Source organism: Lissotriton helveticus, chromosome 8 (genome assembly GCF_964261635.1).
Source record: "Lissotriton helveticus chromosome 8, aLisHel1.1, whole genome shotgun sequence".
Taxonomy (NCBI): domain Eukaryota; kingdom Metazoa; phylum Chordata; class Amphibia; order Caudata; family Salamandridae; genus Lissotriton; species Lissotriton helveticus.
Genome location: NC_136069.1, coordinates 101437129 through 101453016, shown reverse-complemented (window position 1 = coordinate 101453016; position 15888 = coordinate 101437129). Strand labels below are relative to the sequence as shown.

At 48.4% G+C, this 15888-nt stretch overlaps 1 protein-coding gene across 1 annotated transcript in view; it reads right to left on the bottom strand.

Annotated features, from left to right (window-relative positions):
• Window positions 1-15888, bottom strand: part of MAEL (maelstrom spermatogenic transposon silencer) — a 1192885-nt gene that overhangs the window by 264696 nt on the left and 912301 nt on the right. The window lies entirely within an intron of this gene.

Sequence of the window (15888 nt, the reverse complement as noted above, 5' to 3'; positions counted from 1 at the left end):
TCAACCTCATACCCAAAGTAAAATATATTTAGACATGATTAGCGACTTAAGTCATGTGAATTCCAGGTAGCAAATAAACCTGTGCTAATGGGCTGGAGCTGATAACAGCACATCTGTGTTACATGCCATCTGTACTAAACCTACCTGAAGGGTTGTTTTCAAAAGCCTGTTTTATTAACACCACCACCAATGCCAATACCACAACCACCAGCAATACCACTGCCACCAATACCATCACCACCAATAAATCCAATACCAACACCACCAATAACGCCACCACCAATACTAGCAATGCCGCCACCACCAATAATACCAATGCCATCACCAATAATACCAGTGCCGCCACCACCAATACCAGTGCCGCCACCACCACAAATACCAGTGCCGCCACCACCACAAATACCAGTGCCGCCACCACCACAAATACCAGTGCCGCCACCACCACAAATACCAGTGCCGCCACCACCACAAATACCAGTGCCGCCACCACCACAAATACCAGTGCCGCCACCACCACAAATACCAGTGCCGCCACCACCACAAATACCAGTGCCGCCACCACCACCAATACTAGTGCTGCCGCCACCACCACCAATACCAGTGCCACCACCATCACCAATAGCAGTGCCACCAATACCTCCTCCAATACTGCCGCCAACACCACCACCACCAATGCCAGTGCCATGACCACCAATGCCAGTGCCACCAATACCAAAGCCACCAATACCAGTGCTGCCACCATCACCAATAGCAGTGCTGCCACCAATACCAGGACCGCCACCATCACCAATACCAGTGCCGCCACCATCACCAATACCAGTGCCGCCACCAATACCCCCACTGCCAGTACCAATACCACCACCACCCATACCAATAATGCCACCACCACCACGACCAATAGCACCACAACCAATACCACTAATACCAGCTAGCACCACCAATACCACCACCTCAGCGAATCTTGATCACTAGTAATAGCAGGGGCACTGTACAAGCAGGAGCTGCAGCCAAGACCATTCCTCCCTCCATGCCTGCCATAAAGCACAGCCCACCCTGCACCAGGAGATGAAACTAGGGCCCTACTACAGCTGGAGTGTTTATTAGGCCAACGATAGGAATGACATTAAGCAATGCCACACTGCACACTCAAATCATGTAGAGGGTAGGAAATACCCCCACCCCCCTCCTGCTTTTCCTCCTGAGCCGTGACCGTATAATCAGAGCGAAAGGTGTTGGAGCACTTTGTTAGTGTTTATAGTCGGATCATATGCAACTCTCACTTCACAATATCTGTGTAATTAACAATACTTACACAATTTTCATTGCACTATTTATCACAATATTTAAGACATCGCGGGCCGGTCTCTTCCTCTGATACTTACAATCTAAGAACCGGGTGAGAAGGCCCTTTATTGCAATGGAGTAGGTCTTGCGTGTGCAAAACTTTACCCCTTCGCTGCTAGGCCTTTTTTTTGTGGCTATTTTGGGTAGTTTGCGCTGAGGTACCTGTAACTTTTGGACCACATAAGGTATCCATGCCAAATTGGCGTCCTTTTTCCCCCAACATCATGGGGATTCTAAAGGTATCCAGGGTTTGTGGATTCCCCTGGAGGGGACCCAGAAATCAGCGAAAATACAGGTACATTTTGTTTTTTAAAAATGGGGGAAAAAGTGCTACAGATGAAAGTGTTTTTTTTTCCTGCAAATGGAATCAAAAAAAGGGTTGTGGTGCTGAACTCACCTTCTTTACAGCTTTCATGGACAAGCAGACTTGTCAGGCAACCAACATTTTTTACACAGTTTTGGCATTTTTTTGGGACATAGCCTATTTTTGCTATTTATTGTGCTTTCAACCTCTTTCCAGAAATGGGTATGAAACCAATAATGGATCCTGGAAAGCTTTACATTTTAGAAAAGTAGAGAAAATTCTGAATTCAGCAGGGTGTCATTGTGTAGATCCATCAAGGTTTCTTTATAGAAACTAACAGTTGAATATAGGAAATATTGAAAATTTGTTGGGAAAAAAACAGCCATTTGTGTCAACCTTTTCACCTGTAACGTCTTCTAATTACGACAGCTGTTTGAAAGCAATATACAGTTACATCCGCGGGACCTTTCTGGTTGTGCGGATATATAGGACTTGTAGGTTGACCAAGAACCAGACGCACCTAGAGCCAATAACTGAGCAGCGACTTGCAATGTTTTTTTTTTATTATGCACTGGTACATAGCAATTAATTTGGGAAAATATATACATGGAAAAATTGGTATGAAAGACACCTATGTATTTCTGAAATTGTAACAAAATATCGAGTTTAGAAACAACAGGTATTTGCACATTTCCAAAATTGTGTACACCCATACTAGCATGAGAATTATAGGTCATTTTTACACATTAAGTCAATAGATAATAACAGTTGCTCTACAATTCTGTGTTACGTTACCCTAAGTCTCCCGATAAAAATGGTACCTCATTTATGTGGGTAGGCCTAGTGCCGGCATCAGGAAACGGCCCATAACGCTACGTGGACATACCTCATTGGACTCCCCATGGGGTCTACATTTCAGAAATGTATGGGTTTGGTAGGTTTCCCTAGATGGCCGCGAGCCCAGGGCCAAAATCCCTGGTGTCCCCCAACCCCCCAAAACCAGGTAGTTTTGTTATACGTCATTTTAAAGTCTCAACAGTACGGTTTGGGTCATTTCCTGTTGCCTATGACTATCAGGGAAATACCCCTACAAGAGAACTGAAGTTACAGGTAAGAAACTACTCCTCTTGTAAGGGATTTTCGTGTAGTCATAATCATGTGAACAGACTAGCAAGCCCATCCCCAAAACAACTCACCGGTGGTGGCAGAACAGAGAACAACCGCACTATTGTGCAAATACATTTCGAAGTGAAGCCTGCCCCATCTGAGCATCTGCCCTAGCATCAGTGTCTAGGCAGTAGTGCTTAGTAAATGTGTGGACTGACTTCGAAGTGGCAGCCTTACAGATTTCCTAAATAGGTACATTACGAAGTAAAGCCGCAGTAGCTGCTTTACCTCTGGTAGAGTGAGCCCTAGGCTTATTAATCAAAGGCTTGTTAGCTATAACACAGCTGAATACATGAAACAATCCACCTAGAAATGGATTGTTTGGAGGTAGCGAGACCAGTTCGGAACAAGCCATAGCTTACAAATAGCTGGTCTGATCTACGGATATCCTTAGTCTTGTGCAAATAGAATTTCAAGACCCTCCTAACATCAAGATAATGCAGCGACCTCTCCACAGGAGAAGATGGATTCTGAAAAAATGTAGGCAGTGTAATAGTTTGGTTTACATGAAACTCTGAAACAACTTTAAGACGGAACATAGGTTGCGTCCTCATAACTACCTTAGAGGAATGAAAGACTGTATAAGGTTCTTTACATAAAGTCTGAAGCTCGCTAACCCTGCGGCAGACGTAATGGCCACAAGAAAAGCAGTCTTCTAGGACAGATGCTGAAGAGAAGCCTTATGAATGGGTTCAAACGGTTCCTTCATCAGTCGTGAAAGGACTACCTTCAGCTCCCAGGGAGGCGAAGGACGCCTAATAGTAGGAAACACTTTCTTTAATCCATCAAGAAAATCTCTGATGAATGGGATTTCAAAAAAGAAAGTTTGTGAAGGACATTTCCTATAAGCAGTCAAAGCTGCCAGATTAACTTTGATCGAATGGAACTGAAGGCCACATTGTGCCAAGTGTAATAAGTAAGGAAGGATGACATCTTCCTTACAGGCTGTAGGATCCAAGTCCTTAGAAGTACACCAGATGTAAAATCTCTTTCATTTATATGCATAGGACGTGCGTGTAGATGGTCTTTTGGCCTCTTACAATATCTCGATAGAGACCTGAGGGAGCTTCAAATGTCCATACTGTACTAGCTCAGGAGCCATGCCGCCAAATTCAACGCAGAGAGGTTGGGGTGCACCATCGGTCCGCCGAACTTCGTCAGAAGGCCTGGCCTGCACTGCAGACTGAGATGTGCCAGGAGAGAACGGTGGAGTAGGTTTGTGAAACACCACTGAAGGGGAAACTCCAGAGTAATGAGGATCTTCTTGGCCCGTGATCGGGAGAGCTTGATCAGCAGTGTCGGAATCAGGGGAATTGGCAGAAAAGCATAAAGAAAGCCACCAGATCAATTGATCCATAGGGCATTCCCCAGAGTCCCAGGTTGGTAAAACCTGGAGGTGAAGTCACGGCATTTGCTGTTTTCTGCGGTAGCGAACAGATCGACTTCTGGAGTACCACATCTTTCGAAGATGTCTTGCACCACTTCATCGTTTAAGACCCATTCGTGGTTTTTGTGAATTAGTCTGCTGAGCGCGTCTGCTCAAGCATTCTCAACACCGGGATGGTGAGTTGCCGTGATGGTCAGGTTCCTGGCTATCAGCCAGTGCCAGATATGCTGGGCTTCCTGAGACAACACTAGAGATCTGGTGCCCCCCTGATTGTGGAGGTAGAACATTGTTGTCGTATTGTCCGTCTGGACAAGCAGGGAGCTGGTGTGAAACGTCGGCTGGAATGCTTTCAGCGCCAAATGGACTGCACGAAGCTCCAGGAAGTTGATGTGGTACTTGGTCTCTTTTAGGGACAATGTGCCCTGTATCTAAAGGTGGTCGGAATTAGCACCCCATCCGTGGAGAGAAGCATCCGTCACTATTGTTTGCGTGGGTATCTCTTTGTGGAAGGGAATCCCCCGGAAGAGACTGTGTGGAGAACACCACCAGCGGATGAACTGACGAGCCTGTTGCGACAATTGAATCCTGTCTTCCCAATCCCCCAGTTTCTGGTCCCACTGATCCTCCAGACATTCCTGCAGGGGTCTCATATGGAGGCGTGCATTCGGATTGAGAAAGATGCAGGAAGCTATCGAGCCCAGGAGAGACGATACTTTCCTCACCACTGGTGATGGCATGATCATGAGAGCTTGAGCCTTCCGAAGGATAGATAAGAGTCTCTCCTCCGAAGGACACACGTTTGCTGTGCGTGTGTCGATAGTAGCTCCGAGGTACTGAAGACATTGTACAAGTGTTAAAACAGACTTCATGCGGTTGATGTGTAGTCCCAAACGAAGTAAGAGATTGTAAGTCCGATTGAAATGCAGTTGCACTTCCTGAAACATAGCTGTCTTGATCATCCAATCGTCCAGATACGGGTAGACTAAAATTTTGTTCCTCCTCAGATGCGCAGGCACCACTGTCATGCATTTGGAAAATGTCGGAGGAGCTGACTTCAGGCCGAAAGGCAGCACTGAGTATTGATAATGGTTGTTGCCCACTGTGAAACGTGGAAACTTGCGATGTTTCCTCACTATGGGCACATGAAAGTATGCATCCTGCAGATCAATTGCGCATAGACAGTCTCCCTGATGATGTTTAGGTTAGATCTGATGCAAGGACAACATCCGAAATTTCTCTCTTCGGACCCATTTGTTGGCTTGTCGCAAGTAGAGAATGGGTCTGAACTTGTTCTAGTCTTTATTGCGAACTAGAAAGAACCGTGAATACAGTCCTGTTCCTTTCCGTCCCAGAGGAACAGGTTCTGCCGCCCTTTTCTGTAGGAGGGTGTTGGCCTCCTTCAGCAATTCGCGCAGCATGTATCGTGATCCAGTTGAAGAGATTGATGGAGGGGGCCTGTAAAACGTATCGAGTATCCACTGCAAACAATATTCAGCACTCCATTGTCTGGAGTTATTTTCTGCCAGTCTGCCAGACTTTCTGGGATACGTCCCCCCACCGGAGTGGACAACGGACGAGGGGGAAGAAATTCTTCAGGGCTTGTAACCAGCAGGAGCCTTGTTCCCCTGTCCAGACTGCTGGCTAGATCGTCCTCACTGTTTGCGTTTATGAAACGGCTGAAAAGACAGCTGAAACTGATGCTGTTGGTTGGACTGGCGACCATGAGACCGTTGGAACCTCTGAGAGTCATAACGCCGCTGGAAAGGGCGGAAGGTCTTTTGTTGTTCTTTAGGTTTCTCCAAACCTACAGCCTTCAACGTCTCCATTTATGTCTTCATGCGGGCCATCTCGTCATCTGCATGGGAGCCAGAGAGTCGTGCCAGAGAATGGGAGATTGGAAATTTGTTGTTGCGCCTCAGGCTCCAGAGATGCAAGACGAAGCCAAGCATGTCGCCGTAGAGCAGTACCATAGCAATACCCGTGGGCTGCCAGGAGCGAAGTATCGGCTGCAGCGCTGATGACTTGATTAGAGACCATCAGGCCTTCATTCACAATCTCCTGGAAGTCTTCCCTCTTGTCTCTGGGTAGGAGAGCCACAAATTGTTGAAGGGACTCCCACAAACATCTATCTTAACAGCCCAGCAAGGCCATGGAAGTCGCTGCGGTGTTGCAAGACTTTCTACCCACCGAGTCCAGCTTACGGCTTTCCTTATCCGGTGGCACAGTGGAAGTCGGAGCCGTAGCATGCTGTTTCCGTGCCACCACCACTATGACAGTGTACGGAGCGGGGTCCAGCCGGAGGAAGGCAGTGTCCGACTCCAGTGGACGATACTTCTTCTGTAACTTGGAAGGTGCAGATTTTATAGAAGATGGTGTCAAGCATAGTTCCATAGCCGGTTCCTCCAAACTCAGCACCAGCGGAAGCATCAAACATGATGTTTGTCTCTTCTGTAGTTTCAAATATCATAGAGGTCGACTGCACAGGAGTAGACCGTGAATGTTCAGTTTTGCAGCCCCAATGACCAGAACCTCCTGGAAGGTGGAAATATCATCAACCGGTGAAACCTTCTGCGGGGGGAGAGTCAGTCAGAGTAGGAGATACCTCCCTGTACTCGTGAAGGATGTATCCATGGTATGCCGGGACCAAGACCTTTCGTAATGGTGATGACATGATCTTGTGTAAGACTAGTGGCGTCTATGTGAACGATGTCTAGAGCCAGTCCGTGTTCTTGGTCGTCGAGGTTCTACAGGGCGCGTAGGCTGAGGAGACACGGGCACAGGCTGAGGTGGTGGTTGTGGAGGAATCGGTGGAGGAAGCGGAGGAGGAGTAGCCGGAGGTGGAAGAGGAAGTAATCAGTAGTGGCTGAGGTATTCCTGGTGGGGCCACCGGTGGAGGAGGAGCAGGAGGCAACCTAGTTGGTGAGTAGGTAAACAAATACTCCAAACTTGGCGAAGAGACCAACCTCCTTTTACGGGCGGGCCGTGAGGATGGGACCCTGGACTCCCCATCAGTTCCCCATGATGTGGATCTGTTGCTCAATGTCGAGCGTCGACGTTGTCTGGAAAGCTAAGTCCCTGTCGACAACAATAGGCTCACACGGAGAGAGGCCCGGAACGGGGCCTAAACGTTTAAATCGTCCCCCGACGTCTACCTTCTCTTCGATCCTCTCCTCGACGTCTTGCATCCGTCTATTTCCTCCTCGACATCGATCTTTGCGTTGACGTCGATGGTTATCAGCAACGACGCTTCATCGGCGACCGACGCTCATGAGACTCAGATCGATGCCGATGCTTCGACGGCGATTTGCGTTAATGTTGAACGCAGTGAAACCCGCAACAGCGATCTCGCCGTTCTCCTCGACATTGATGTCGCTTCGACGACGGAGAGCATATTGTGGTCATACCTGCTCTTGACGCAGTCACCGTCCTCGATAAGGACCGGCGACTTTTCTGCTGGGGAGCCCCCCAGAGGTCGAAGCATGGGACTTGGTAGAGGACATACCCTCTCCTTTCCCAGAGGCTGAAGAAGCAGCCTTCTGTCTCCTCTGCTTCATCCCTTGGAGCCAAATCTTCTCCCGGTCACGAAGGGTGCGCCTGTAAAAAGTCTTCCAGATGGAACAGGTGTCAGGCACATGGGACACAGGCAAAGGCAGAATACAGATTCTGTGAGAATCAGACTTGGCCTTCTTCCTACCGCAGTCAGGGCACTTGTCAAATAGAGATGGCATTTTGACAAGAAATTTACAGAAATTGTGTCAAGAAAACTACTGCAGAAGTTAGATAAAGGCCAAAGAGGTCGAGTGAAACTGCAAAAATCCAAATATAATCACTTATTTTGAAGAAATACCAATAAAGGTAGAGCTCTATGGTCCTACTGGCAGGAGCCTCGTGGGATACCGGAGGACTCTGGAAACTCTTAAAGGAACGGTACCCATTTGCAGACACATAATGGCAGCCTATGGGAACTTCTCTATCCATTCCTTTTCATCTCTATCATGAAAAAAGGAGTTTTGTAAAGGAGAGTTTTTCTATGTGTAAAACTCAGCAAATTACTAAATTGTAAGTTAAACTGGCTATCTTTTTTCACTTTCAGGATGAAGTAATGGCCAGTGTAGCCTAGTTGCTTAGGCTGAATTATTGTCTATCTCTAAAGTGTCCATACAGGCCTTCCTGAAGAAAAGGCAGAAGATGACAACTTAAGAAGATACATCTAATGAAGTGCTCCGGGGTCCGCGCACATGGGCGGGAATATTCACATGATTATGACTATACACGGAAATCCCCTACAAGAGAAGTATATTGTTGTAATGTTGGTACAGGCTACCACGGATAGCTGTCATTCTCTGGAGAAAGGGCTGAATTTCTAGAGAACTGCCATTAGCTGTACAAGACTGATGTGCATCGTCCTGTCCTGAAATAACCATGTTCCATCAACTGAGTTCTTGCAGATGTGCACTCCACTAGTCAAGGTACTAAACTATGGTCATCACAAACTGAGGTTATGAATGTCAGGCCTATTGATATGTTGTCTTGCTTCATCCACCAAACCACAGCAGATTTCATGGCAGGAGTGATCCGAATGACGTCTTTAAAGAATCCTGGACTTTGAATCCATTGTTTGGCTTTTTCATCTTGAAAGAGTCTCATGTGAAGGGAACAGTTCGGAATTAGGGGTATACGGGAATACATAATTCCTAAGAACTACCTGTACAATACACTGAAAGATACCAAATTTGAGAATTGCTTCCTCTGGCAAGGCTTTGCAAGAGACTTATCAAAATTGCTCAAAGTAAATTCATTATTTTCTGGGTAAAAGACCAGATTTTTCCAGGCAGATTTTTAAGCTTAGATTTATGAACACCAGGAGACGGGCCTCTCTGGAATGTTTTTTTGAGTGTAATGAACGACTCTTTACAAGCCAGTCATCCAGATGTATAAAGATCACACACCCGTCGCTTCTTAAATAGGCTGCTAGCAGAGCCCTGCACTTGGCGAGTATTCAACAAGTTAACTCAAGACCACAAGGGAGAATCTTGTACCGATAATGGCAGCCGTACACCTCAAATCCGAGCTACATTAATGGAGATATGAAAATATGCATTCTTCAAGGTGTAAGGATGCCATAAAATCTCCTTTGGTCAGCAATTGAAGAATTTCCTGTATTGTAACCATTCTGAAAAAAATGTTTCTTCAGGAACTTGTCCCAATGTTCTTGATTTATTCTTTATTAGGAAAAAATTGGAACAGAAACCTCTGTTCCGGAGTGTGTAGGAAACCACCTCTACAGCTTCCTTTTGGAAGAGCAAAATAATTGTCCATATGAGCTGTAGCAATGGCGTTCCAATTGTCAAAGTGATCAGAGAGACTTTTGCACTCAATATAAGTTGGGTCTAGGAGGTGGCAGCTGTTGCCTGAAAATGGTCACTGACCCCCCTGATTAGTCTTGACCCTTATTAGGAGCAACATACCTTTTACAAGTGGTTTGTCTAGAGTAAACTGTAGAAGCTGGAGATATGTATTGTTGCTGAAAATACTGTTGGCGATAACCCTACAGTGACTGAGGACTGAGACTGCCCTCACCACGTCTTCAACAAGGCCGACGCTGTCATCGCACCCCACCTGCGGGACATCATCAACACGTCCTTCGACATCGCCACCTTCCCGGAGAGCTGGAAGCACGCCGAACTCAGCGCTCTACTCAAGAAACCATCAGCAGACCCAACCGACCTCAAGAACTACCGCCCCATCTCGCTGCTCCCGTTTCCAGCCAAAGTCATCGAGAAGACCGTCAACAAGCAACTGGCCGCCTTCCTCGAGACGAACGGTTCCATCGACCTCTCGCAGTCGGGCTTCCGGGCCAACCACAGCACCGAGACCGCCCTGATCGCAGCCACCGATGACATCCGAGCCCTGCTCGACAACGGAGAAACAGCGGCCCTCATCCTCCTGGACCTCTCCGCGGCCTTCGACACTGTCTGCCACCGTACCCTAGTACAGCGCCTCAGCTACGTCGGAATCCAGGAAAAGGCACTGGAGTGGATCACCTCCTTCCTCGCCGGAAGGACACAGAGAGTCCGCCTCCCCCCGTTCAGATCGGAAGCCACCGAAGTCATCTGCGGCGTTCCTCAAGGCTCCTCGCTCAGCCCAACACTCTTCAACGTCTACATGAGCCCCCTCGCAGCCATCGCACGCCAGCACAACCTGAACATCATCTCCTACGCCGACGACACCCAGCTGATCCTCTCCCTCACTAACGACCCCGCCACCGCCAGAGCCAACCTACACGAAGGGATGACAGACGTAGCCAAATGGATGTCGCTCAGCCGTCTGAAACTGAACTCGGATAAGACGGAAGTCCTCATCCTGGGATCCTCACCCTCCGCCTGGGACGACTCCTGGTGGCCCCCCGCCCTGGGCAGCGCACCCAAACCAACAGACCACGCACGCGACCTGGGCTTCATCCTGGACTCCTCCCTCTCCATGACCAGACAAGTCAACGCCGTATCCTCGTCATGCTTCAACATCCTGCGCATGCTACGAAAGATTTTCCGATGGATCCCCACCGAGACCAGGAAGACTGTCACCCAGGCACTCATCACCAGCCGTCTGGACTACGGCAACTCCCTCAACGCTGGAACCACAGCCAAACTCCAGAAGAGACTCCAGCGGATCCAGAACACCTCAGCACGACTCATCCTGGACATCCCCCGCCGCAGCCACATCTCCGGACACCTGAGAGATCTGCACTGGCTCCCGGTCAACAAGAGAATCACCTTCCGGCTCCTCACCCACGAACACAAAGCCCTACGCAACCAAGGACCAGGATACCTCAACAGCTGCCTCAACTTCTACGCACCCAAACGCCAGCTTCGATCGACCAGCCACGCCCTCGCCGCCGTCCCCCGCATCCGAAGAGCCACCACAGGAGGAAGGTCCTTCTCCTACCCGGCTGCCAAGACTTGGAACTCCCTTCCGACCCACCTCCGCCTGACCCAGGACCACCTCGCCTTCAGGAAGCAGCTCAAGACCTGGCTGTTCGAGCAGTAGCGGACCCCCCCCCCACCAGCGCCTTGAGACCCTCCGGGTGAGTAGTGCGCTATATAAATGATATGATTGATTGATTGATAGGGATGATACCTATATGACTGGGAATTTCCTCTGTACCGACGCCTTTCTCTAGAACCACAAACATGGTGGGTAACAAAGCTGGTGCAAAACCCTGAGAGATCTTGTCATCCTAGGATCAGATTTCATGGATTACAGTGAGACATCTACATGCTTCTAAATCAGTGCTTCACCATCATGTGATATCCAAGATATTAGCCTGAGAATCTGGATGGAAAGATTTTGCCTTCAGCCATTCATAACCTCTGAAGGCAGTCAGACCAGCAAACTGCAGAAAGCTAGTACAGGCTCTAAACACAGGGGTATTACTTCAGTAGACGCTGCGTTTGTGTGGAATTCGGCGACCAGCGGGGGCAAGCAGCAGGACTCAAAGTCCCAGAGTTGCAGCGGGGCTACGAGCGAACAGGCAGCCCCTCCCACTTGTCAACGGGGTTATTTCATCAACCACAGTCTCACGCGTCGCGGAACGCGCGCAGACGCCGGGCTAAGTGCGGGCCATCTGTGGCCAGAAAAGGCCGGGCCAGGCCATCCCTCTTGGTGTTGTGATCAAAGGACAAATGACCCAGCAATCAAGGTCAATCTGCCTTTTTGATAAAGTATTGGTGCCTCACTACTACCCCTATATAAAGCATATTTGGGGAATATGTCCACAATGAGCAAAAGGAAGGGGGTAGCCGGCACACTGGACGATTTTCTAATAAGGGCTGAATCGGTGCTTACATATGAGATCCAGGCAACCGAGAGACTTATCTTTAGACCTTGTCGGGCCCCATCCACGTTTGTCAACCGGGGGCACAAATTACTCACCCTTGTCGGACATTTTGAGAGCCACCCCTATGCCTCTGAGCCCGGACATAGAGGTATTAAATATCCCACTTGCCCCCTCCCTGAATATCCAGGATTCACATGCCCCAGCCAGTAATACTCGTGGCAAGAGAATCAGATGACGGATTCCGACTGTTTCAGCACTGGGCGGAAAGAAAAATGCACCACAATTCAACCAGGTGGAATATAGTAGTAAGCTAACTGACCCTACCACAAACGCCCCGAGTAACAACGTTGGAGGGGTTGGCAACGGACCTCTGGAGGTTAGGGTCTCTAATTCCATCTCGACCCAGACTGAACTCCCCTCTGCCATTGGCTCTACAGCAACGGACAATTCTGGACACCTTAATGGAAGGTTTTGAATCTAGACTGGATGATTTAATGGGGGTTTTTGCCAAAAAACTTGATGGCCTATGGGAAGAAATGTCTAAAATAAATGATGTAGCAGCAAATATAAAAAGGGTTGGTGAAGGTATAATTGCGCTACAACCCATGCTATCTGGCCGCATAACTGCCGGCAAGCTCCCGCCCCCTGTATCTGTAGCCGCCACTACGATACCGCCCCAAGTAACGCCAGGTATCACACGCGGGGATGGAGGGGGCCACACTGTTTCCTGACAGACACCATTAACACCAGTAAAAGTGTTAGGTTGTTATCAGGGAGCGTTCAAAATAATACATGCAAGGAAAATGTAAACCCAAGCAGATCGCCTAAGCAGTCCCAGAGGCCAACTGATGATAGAAACGAAGCTATCCAAGCTTCTCGTGAGTCAAATGCCATTGATAATCTGGATGTTTTAGATCTCCGACCAGCTTCCGCACCATACGTGCTGGTTTTAAGTGGAGTCCTTGCACTGAAGAAGGGGCAGAGGGAGTCCTGGTTTGATTTACAAAGAAAATCCGTGGACTGGCTTTATAAGCATAACAAATGTGATCCATACAGAAGGGAGGACATAATCATGGCCAGAAAAGTAGGATGGGTAGGCCACTCAAATAAATGCATTAAGGGGGACTGTGTTGTCCTAAATTTTAGAAGGCCCCAGCAAGTTGGCCATCTTTTGTCCATTACTGATGAAACTTTGAATCCTCCCACTAGTATTAATGCCCTTCCGTTGGGTTATTTCTATAAGCGACCACCCACTTTCAACAGAGGACTGAGGGCAGCCATACCCTTGACCAATAATTACCAAGTTCTTAGTAGCTTAGACCTCCAAGACTGACCACTACAGCTCTTAGATTCTGCGACTAATAGCAATTTGCCAGAAGAAAACACACACAGGGCACTAAATTGTGCCCAAGGGAAGAAAGATCTGGTAAATATAGATAAGGAAGCTAGTTTAAGCGTACTGAGCTGGAACGTGGCAGGTCTACGGTCAAAACTAGACAAAATTGAATGGGTAAAATTAATAAGGGAATATGATATCCTCATGTTCCAGGAAACTTGGGCCACTGAAGATTTATATATTGAGGGATATCATTGTTTCAGCGTACCATCAGAAATACCCAGGATAAAAGGCCATCGGGAGGTCTATTTATGGGATTCAAGGTGGCAGCTGGGGGAAGTTTTTAAATAATTTCAACCCACAGCCTAAATTGTCAGGCTGTATTGTATAAAAGAGGAATCCAATTTTATCTGTTAAATTTTTACAACAAAGATGTCCAGTCAGTTCCAAATAAAAGCTTCAAAAGCTTTTTGATTTCATCTCAGACTTAGATAACCAATCCAATAAGGGAGTCCCTTTGGGAATTTTAGTAGGAGGCGATTTTAATGCTAAGATCAACGAACTAGGAACAGCAAGGGGCATAGTCTCTTTTGTACAACCCTCGCTTAGCAGAGGCAAAGAACTTAAAAGGATGACAAAATCCTATAATCTATCCAATGTTATGTACCTGGCTGCAGGTCCTGACATGATAAATTATCCAACATACAGTGAAAGGGGGTGCAGCTCCACAATAGATTATATTTTTGTATGCCCCATAATTGAAAAACAGTTGGCCTCTGCTGAAGTCGTACCTTCCGACTTCGGGGATCATAACCCCATTGAAGCACAAGTTACTACTTGTGTAACGATATATCTGTAAGAGACATTAGTTAGTATTAGATTCCTTACCTTAGAATATCCCCAGGCGTCAGACTGGATCCGGAAATTTTTGCGTAGCAGTACCCTTGCGCATCGGTAGGCGTCGTCTGCGGCTCCGCGTCCGTCGTCGGCGCCGTGATGACGTCGGAGTACTTCGCCGCCTCCGCGTGCTGACGTCAGTTCTTAGACACAGCTTTTCCGCGCCAGAAACGCAGAGCCATGTTAAAAACCAACACTGGTGCCATTGAAACTAGGGACCTGAAGGGGACAACCCTAACCCTAGATATTGGTTCGCAGAACGGGGAGGACGGGTGGGTCGGTAAGGAATTTAATACTAACTAATGTCTCTTACAGATATATCGTTACACAAGTAGTAACTTGTGCATCTGAAAGAGACATGTTAGTATTAGATTCCTTACCTTAGAATAGATACCCCAGCAATACCAACCCCGGTGGTGGGTCTGCGAACCAATAATCACACCAGAAAGTCCTGGAGGACGGAACGGCCAAAGAAGCCATCCCTCCGGACTTGGCTGTCCAGGCAGTAGTGTCTTGCAAACGTGTGCAGCGATGCCCACGTAGCTGCCTGACAGATGTCTTGTAAGGGCACACCCCTGCCCAGGGCAGTGGTAGTCGCCGTCGCTCGGGTAGAATGAGCCCGCAGTCCAACCGGGGGCTCCTTCCTAGCCAAGGAGTAGCATGCCTGGATACACAGGATGATCCACCGGGAGATGGTCCTCTTGTGCACCGCTTTCCCCTTCTTAGCGCCCACGTAACCAACAAAGAGTTGGTCATCCACCCGGAACTGGCGTGTGCGGTCCAAGTAGAATGAGAGCGCACGTTTTGGGTCCAGACGGTGGAGCCGCTCTTCCTTTTTAGAGGGATGCGGTGGCGGGAAGAAGGTCGGCAAGGTGATAGACTGCCCGATGTGAAAGGCCGTGACAACCTTGGGCAGGAAAGAAGGTTTGGTACGAAGCACCACTTTGTCCGGATGGACGGAAAGGAAAGGTGGAGTACAAGAAAGAGCCTAGAGCTCACTCACCCTCCTGGCAGAGGTGATGGCAACAAGGAAAGCAGTCTTCAAAGTCAGAAGGCGAAGAGGACAGTTGTGAAGTGGCTCAAAGGGAGCGCACATCAGGAATGTCAAAACCAGGTTCAAGTCCCACTGAGGCATCACAAACGGAACAGGAGGAAACGTGTGTGTGATGCCCTTAAGAAATCGGTTTACAATAGGGGACTTGAACAAAGAAGGCTGATCGGGTAGCCTGAGAAAGGCGGAAAGGGCAGAAAGGTAGCCCTTGATAGTGCCCAGAGCAGAGCCCTGCTGGGCAAGAGAAAGAAGGAAGAGAAGAACCTCAGAAAGAGGGGCAGAAAGAGGATCCACAGCCTTTGCTGTGCACCATGCCACAAATCTGTTCCACCTGCAGGCGTATACCGACTTTGTGGAGGGACGCCTGGCTGCCAGAATGATGTTACAAACTTCAGGAGGCAAGTCAAATGGCCTCAACTGTCGCTGCTCAATCTCCAAGCATGGAGGTGGAGACTGGATAGGCTCGGGTGGAGGACCGTCCCCTGCTGCTGCGACAGAAGGTCCTCCCGAAGAGGCAGACGAACCGGGGGATCGACTGACATACTGAGTAGCTCTGGATACCAGT